Source organism: Oncorhynchus nerka, unplaced genomic scaffold, assembly GCF_034236695.1.
Source record: "Oncorhynchus nerka isolate Pitt River unplaced genomic scaffold, Oner_Uvic_2.0 unplaced_scaffold_2474, whole genome shotgun sequence".
NCBI classification, from domain to species: Eukaryota; Metazoa; Chordata; class Actinopteri; order Salmoniformes; family Salmonidae; genus Oncorhynchus; species Oncorhynchus nerka.
This window is the reverse complement of record NW_027038822.1, coordinates 2,977-11,927: the sequence shown is the minus strand read 5'-3', so window position 1 is coordinate 11,927 and position 8,951 is coordinate 2,977.

Genomic DNA, 8,951 nt, shown 5'->3' with positions numbered 1-8,951 from the left:
TTTCACAGTGGTCTATATGGTACAATGATTCTCTACATTATAATATATTTCACAGTGGTCTATATGGTACAATGATTCTCTACATTATAATATATTTCACAGTGGTCTATATGGTACAATGATTCTCTACATTATAATATATTTCACAGTGGTCTATATGGTACAATGATTCTCTTATAATATATTTCACAGTGGTCTATGGTACAATGATTCTCTACATTATAATATATTTCACAGTGGTCTATATGGTACAATGATTCTCTACATTATAATATATTTCACAGTGGTCTATATGGTACAATGATTCTCTACATTATAATATATTTCACAGTGGTCTATATGGTACAATGATTCTCTACATTATAATATATTTCACAGTGGTCTATATGGTACAATGATTCTCTACATTATAATATATTTCACTAGTGGTCTATATGGTACAATGATTCTCTACATTATAATATATTTCACAGTGGTCTATATGGTACAATGATTCTCTACATTATAATATATTTCACAGTGGTCTATATGGTACAATGATTCTCTACATTATAATATATTTCACAGTGGTCTATATGGTACAATGATTCTCTACATTATAATATATTTCACAGTGGTCTATATGGTACAATGATTCTCTACATTGGTATATTCTCATATAATATTTTCACAGTGGTCTATATGGTACAATGATTCTCTACATTATAATATATTTCACAGTGGTCTATATGGTACAATGATTCTCTACATTATAATATATTTCACAGTGGTCTATATGGTACAATGATTCTCTACATTATAATTTTCAGTGGTCTATTTCTTCTCTACAGTGGTCTATATGGTACAATGATTCTCTACATTATAATATATTTCACAGTGGTCTATATGGTACAATGATTCTCTACATTATAATATATTTCACAGTGGTCTATATGGTACAATGATTCTCTACATTATAATATATTTCACAGTGGTCTATATGGTACAATGATTCTCTACATTATAATATATTTCACAGTGGTCTATATGGTACAATGATTCTCTACATTATAATATATTTCACAGTGGTCTATATGGTACAATGATTCTCTACATTATAATATATTTCACAGTGGTCTATATGGTACAATGATTCTCTACATTATAATATATTTCACAGTGGTCTATATGGTACAATGATTCTCTACATTATAATATATTTCACAGTGGTCTATATGGTACAATGATTCTCACATTATAATATATTTCACAGTGGTCTATATGGTACAATGATTCTCTACATTATAATATATTTCACAGTGGTCTATATGGTACACATTATAATATATTTCACAGTGGTCTATTGGTACAATCTCTACATTATAATATATTTCACAGTGGTCTATATGGTACAATGATTCTTATAATATATTTCACAGTGGTCTATATATGGTACAAATGATACATTATCACATATTTCACAGTGGTCTATATGGTACAATGATTCTCTACATTATAATATATTTCTGAGTGGTCTATATGGTACAATGATTCTCTACATTATAATATATTTCACAGTGGTCTATATGGTACAATGATTCTCTACATTATAATATATTTCACAGTGGTCTATATGGTACAATGATTCTCTACATTATAATATATTTCACAGTGGTCTATATGGTACAATGATTTCTTACATTATAATATATTTCACAGTGGTCTATATGGTACAATGATTCTCTACATTATAATATATTTCACAGTGGTCTATATGGCATGTAATGATTCTCTACATTATAATATATTTCACAGTGGTCTATATGGTACAATGATTCTCTACATTATAATATATTTCTACAGTGGTCTATATGGTACAATGATTCTCTACATTATAATATATTTCACAGTGGTCTATATGGTACAATGATTCTTCTACATTATAATATATTTCAGTGGTCTATATGGTACAATGATTCTACATTATAATATATTTCACAGTGGTCTATATGGTACAATGATTCTTTACATTATAATATATTTCACAGTGGTCTATATGGTACAATGATTCTCTACATTATAATATATTTCACAGTGGTCTATATGGTACAATGATTCTCTACATTATAATATATTTCTCAGTGGTCTATATGTGGTACAATGATTCTCTCTACATTATAATATATTTTACGGTGGTCTATATGGTACAATGATTCTCTACATTATAATATATTTTTACAGTGGTCTATATGGTACAATGATTCTCTACATTATAATATATTTCACAGTGGTCTATATGGTACAATGATTCTCTACATTATAATATATTTCACAGTGGTCTATATGGTACAATGATTTCCTCTACATTATAATATATTTCACAGTGGTCTATATGTGTACAACATTTCTACATTATAATATATTTACAGTGGTCTATATGGTACAATGATTCTCTACATTGAGTAATATATTTCACAGTGGTCTATATGGTACAATGATTCTCTACATTATAGTATATTTCACAGTGGTCTATATGGTACAATGATTCTCTACATTATAATATATTCACAGTGGTCTATATGGTACAATGATTCTCTACATTATAATATATTTCACAGTGGTCTATATGGTACAATGATTCTCTACATTATAATATATTTCACAGTGGTCTATATGGTACAAATTATTCTCTATTGTTGTTATTTTCATTATATATATATTTCTCACATTATAATATATTTCATGTGGTCTATATGAAATGATTCTCACATTATAATATATTTCACAGTGGTCTATATGGTACAATGATCTTCTACATTATAATATATTTCATAGTGGTCTATATGGAAGCAATGATTTTCACATTATAATATATTTCACAGTGGTCTATATGGTACAATGATTCTACATTATAATATATTTCTATACAGTGGTCTATATGGTACAATGACTTCTGCTACATTATAATATATTTCACAGTGGTCTATATGGTACAATGATTTCACATTATAATATATTTCACAGTGGTCTATATGGTACAAATGATTCTCTTACATTATAATATATTTCACAGTGGTCTATATGGTACAATGATTCTCTACATTATAATATATTTACAGTGGTCTATATGGTACAATGATTCTTTACATTATAATATGTTTCACAGTGGTCTATATGGTACAATGATTCTCACATTATAATATATTTCACAGTGGTCTATATGGTACAATGATTCTCTACATTATAATATATTTCACAGTGGTCTATATGGTACAATGATTCTCTACATTATAATATATTTCACAGTGGTCTATATGGTACAATGATTCTCTTACATTATAATATATTTCACAGTGGTCTATATGGTACAATGATTCTCTACATTATACTATATTTCACAGTGGTCTATATGGTACAATGACTCTTCATTATAATATATTTCACAGTGGTCTATATGGTACAATGATTCTCTACATTATAATATATTTCACAGTGGCCTATATATACAATGATCTTCTGTACATTATAATTTTTACAGTGGTCTATATGGTACAATGCAACATTCTCTTACATTATAATATATTTCACAGTGGTCTATAAGTGGTACAATGATTCTCTACATTATAATATATTTCACAGTGGTCATATATGGTACAATGATTCTTTACATTATAATATATTTCACAGTGGTCTATATGGTACAATGATTCTCTACATTATAATATATTTCACAGTGGTCTATATGGTACAATGATCTCTACATTATAATATATTTCACAGGTCTATATGGTACAATGATTCTCATATTATAATATATTTCACAGTGGTCTATGGTGGCTAATGATTCTCTACATTATAATATATTTCACAGTGGTCTATATGGTACAATGATTTCATTATAATATATTTCACAGTGGTCTATATGGTACAATGATCTTCACATTATAATATATTTCAGTGGTCTATATGGTAATAATGATTCTCTACATTATAATATATTTCACAGTGGTCTATATGGTACAATGATTCTCTATATTATAATATATTTCACAGTGGTCTATATGGTACAATGATTCTCTACATTATAATATATTTCACAGTGGTCTATATGGTACAATGATTCTCTACATTATAATATATTTTCACAGTGGTCTATATGGTACAATGATTCTCTACATTATAATATATTTCACAGTGGTCTATATGGTACAATGATTCTCTACACATTATAATATATTTCACAGTGGTCTATATGGTACAATGATTCTCTGACATTAATGATTCTCTACATTGTATATATTTCACAGTGGTCTATGTGGTACAATGATTCTCTACATTATAATATATTTCACAGTGGTCCTATGGTACAATGATTCTCTACATTATAATATATTTCACAGTGGGTCTATATGGTACAATGATTCTCTACATTATAATATATTTCTGAGTGGTCTATATGGTACAATGATTCTCTACATTATAATATATTTCACAGTGGTCTATATGGTACAATGATGAATTATTTCACAGTGGTCTATATGGTACAATGATTATACACATTATAATATATTTCACAGTGGTCTATATGGTACAATGATTCTCTACATTTATAATATATTTCACAGTGGTCTATATGATTCTATTATAATATATTTCAATGATTCTGATTCTACATTATAATATTTTTCACAGTGGTCTATATGGTACAATTCTCTACATTATAATATATTCACAGTGGTCTATATGGTAATGATTCTCTATTATAATATATTTACAGTGGTCTATATATTTAATGATTCTCTACATTATAATATATTTCACAGTGGTCTATATGGTACAATGATTCTACACATAATATATTTCATACAGTGGTCTATATGGTACAATGATTCTCTACATTATAATATATTTCACAGTGGTCTATATGGTACAATGATTCTCATTATAATATATTTCACAGTGGTCTATGGTACAATGATTCTCTACATTATAATATATTTCACAGTGGTCTATATGGTACAATGATTCTCTACATTATAATATATTTCACAGTGGTCTATAATGGTACAATGATTCTCTACATTATAATATATTTCACAGTGGTCTATATGGTACAATGATTCTCTACATTATAATATATTTCACAGGGTCTATATAGTTTTAATGATTCTCTACATTATAATATATTTCACAGTGGTCTATATGGTACAATGATTCTCTACATTATAATATATTTCCTTTACAGTGGTCTATATGGTTAAATGATTCTCTACATTATAATATATTTCACAGTGGTCTATATGGTACAATGATTCTCTACATTATAATATATTTCACAGTGGTCTATATGGTACAATGATTCTCTACATTATAATATATTTCACAGTGGTCTATATGGTACAATGATTCTCTACATTATAATATATTTCACAGTGGTCTATATGGTACAATGATTCTCTACATTATAATATATTTCACAGTGGTCTATATGGTACAATGATTCTCTACATTATAATATATTTCACAGTGGTCTATATGGTACAATGATTCTCTACATTATAATATATTTCACAGTGGTCTATATGGTACAATGATTCTCTACATTATAATATATTTCACAGTGGTCTATATGGTACAATGATTCTCTACATTATAATATATTTTCACAGTGGTCTATATGGTACAATGATTCTCTACATTATAATATATTTCACAGTGGTCTATATGGTACAATGATTCTCTACATTATAATATATTCACAGTGGTCTATATGGTACAATGATTCTCTAGCATTATAATATATTTCACAGTGGTCTATATGGTACAATGATTCTCTACATTATAATATATTTTCACAGTGGTCTATATGGTACAATGATTCTCACATTATAATATATATTCACAGTGGTCTATATGGTACAATGATTCTCTACATTATAATATATTTCACAGTGGTCTATATGGTACAACAGGATTCTCTACATTATAATATATTTCACAGTGGTCTATATGGCACAATGATTCTCTACATTATAATATATTTCACAGTGGTCTATATGGTACAATGATTCTCTACATTATAATATATTTCACAGTGGTCTATATGGTACAATGATTCTCTACATTATAATATATTTCACAGTGGTCTATATGGCACAATGATTCTGATTCTACATTATAATATATTTCCACAGTGGTCTATATAGCAATGATTCTCTACATTATAATATATTTCATAGTGGTCTATATGGTACAATGATTTCTCTACATTATAATATATTTCACAGTGGTCTATATGGCACAATGATTCTCTCCACATTATAATATATTTCATTGGTCTATATGGTACAATGATTCTCTACATTATAATATATTTCACAGTGGTCTATATGGTACAATGATTCTCTACATTATAACATTTTCACAGTGGTCTATAATTACTCTTCAAATTCTCTACATTATAATATATTTCTGGGTCTATATAATTTACAATGATTCTCTACATTATAATATATTTCTGAGTGGTCTATATGGTACAATGATTCTCTACATTATAATATATTTCACAGTGGTCTATGGTACAATGATTCTCTACATTATAATATATTTCTTATGGTCTATATGGTACAATGATTCTCTACATTATAATATATTTCACAGTGGTCTATATAGTGTACAATGATTCTAACATTATAATATATTTCACAGTGGTCTATATGGTACAATGATTTCCTCTACATTTAATATTTTACGAGTGATTACTTATATGGTACAATGATTCTCTTGGTATAATATATTCAGTGGTCTATATGGTACAATGATTCTCTACATTATAATATATTTCACAGTGATGGTCTATATGGTACAATGATTCTCTACATTATAATATATTTCGTGGTCTATATGGTACAATGATTTCTACATTATAATATAATTCACAGTGGTCTATATGGTACAATGATATATTATACATTCACAGTGGTCTATATGGTACAATGATTCTGCACATTATAATATATTTCACAGTGGTCTATATGGTACAATGATTCTCTACATTATAATATATTTCTGATGGTCTGAACAATGATTCTCTACATTTATAATATATTTCACAGTGGTCTATATGGTACAATGATTCTCTACATTATAATATATTTCACAGTGGTCTATATGGTACAATGATTCTCTACATTATAATATATTTCACAGTGGTCCTATATGGTGTACAATGATTCTCTACATTATAATATATTTGCAGTGGTTATATAATAAATGATTCTCTGTATTATAATATATTTCACAGTGTGGTCTATATGGTACAATTTCTCTGCATTATAATATATTTCTGATGGTCTATATGGTATTAAATGATTCTTATATAAATATCATTTCCCATGGTTCATATGGTACAATGATTCTCTACATTATATATATTTCACAGGTGATTATATGGTACAATGATTCTCTACCTTATAATATATTTCTGCAGTGGTCTATATGGTACAAAACAGTTCTCTACATTATAATATATTTCACAGTGGTCTATATGGTACAATGATTCTCTACATTATAATATATTTCACATTATAATATATTTATGATGTATATGTACAATGATTATCCACATTATAACATATTTCACAGTGGTCTATATGGTACAATGATTCTCTACATTATAATATATTTCACAGTGGTCTATATGGTACAATGATTCTCAAAATATAATTATAGTGGTCTATATGGTACAATGATTCTCTACATTATAATATATTTTACAGTGGTCTATATGGTACAATGATTCTCTACATTATAATATATTTCACAGTGGTCTATATGGTACAATGATTCTCTACATTATAATATATTTCTACAGTGGTCTATATACAATGATTCTCCATTATAATATATTTTACAGTGGTCTATATATATTACAATGATTCTCTACATTATAATATATTTCACAGAGTGGTCTATATGGTACAATGATTTGCTCTACATTATAATATATTTCCTGGTGGTCTATATATACAATGATTCTCTACATTTTTAATATATTTCACAGTGGTCTATATGGTACAATGATTCTCTACATTATAATATATTTCACAGGGTTTATACACAACACTCTCTACATTATAATATATTTACAGTGAATCTTATATATAATAATGATTTACATTATAATATATTTCATGGTCTTATATGGTACAATGATTCTACATTATAATATATTTCACAGTGGTCTATATGGTACAATCTCTACCATTATAATATATTTCACATGTCTATGAACAATGATTCTCTACATTATAATATGTTTCACAGTGGTCTATATGGTGCAATGATTCTCTACATTATAATATATTTCACAGTGGTCTATATGGTACAATGATTCTCCTACATTATAATATATTTCACAGTGGTCTATATGGTACAATGATTCTCTACATTATAATATATTTCACAGTGGTCTATATGGTACAATGATTCTCTACATTATAATATATTTCACAGTGGCTCATATAGTACAACATTTTCACATTATAATATATTTTCACAGTGGTCTATATGGTACAATGACTCTACATTATAATATATTTCACAGTGGTCTATGGTACAATGATTCTCTACATTATAATATTTCTGGCAGTGGTCTATATAGTTACAAAATGATTCTGCATTATAATATATTTCACAGTGGTCTATATGGTACGATTCTCTACATTATAATATATTTACAGTGGTCTATATGGTATTAATGATTTCACATTATAATATATTTCACAGTGGTCTATATGCATAATGATTTCTACATTATAATATATTTTGTATATCTATATGGTACAATGATTCTACATTATAATATATTTCACAGTGGTCTATATGGTACAATGATTCTCACATTACAATATATTTCACAGTAATTTATATGGCACAATGACTTTCACATTATAATATATTTTACAGTGGGT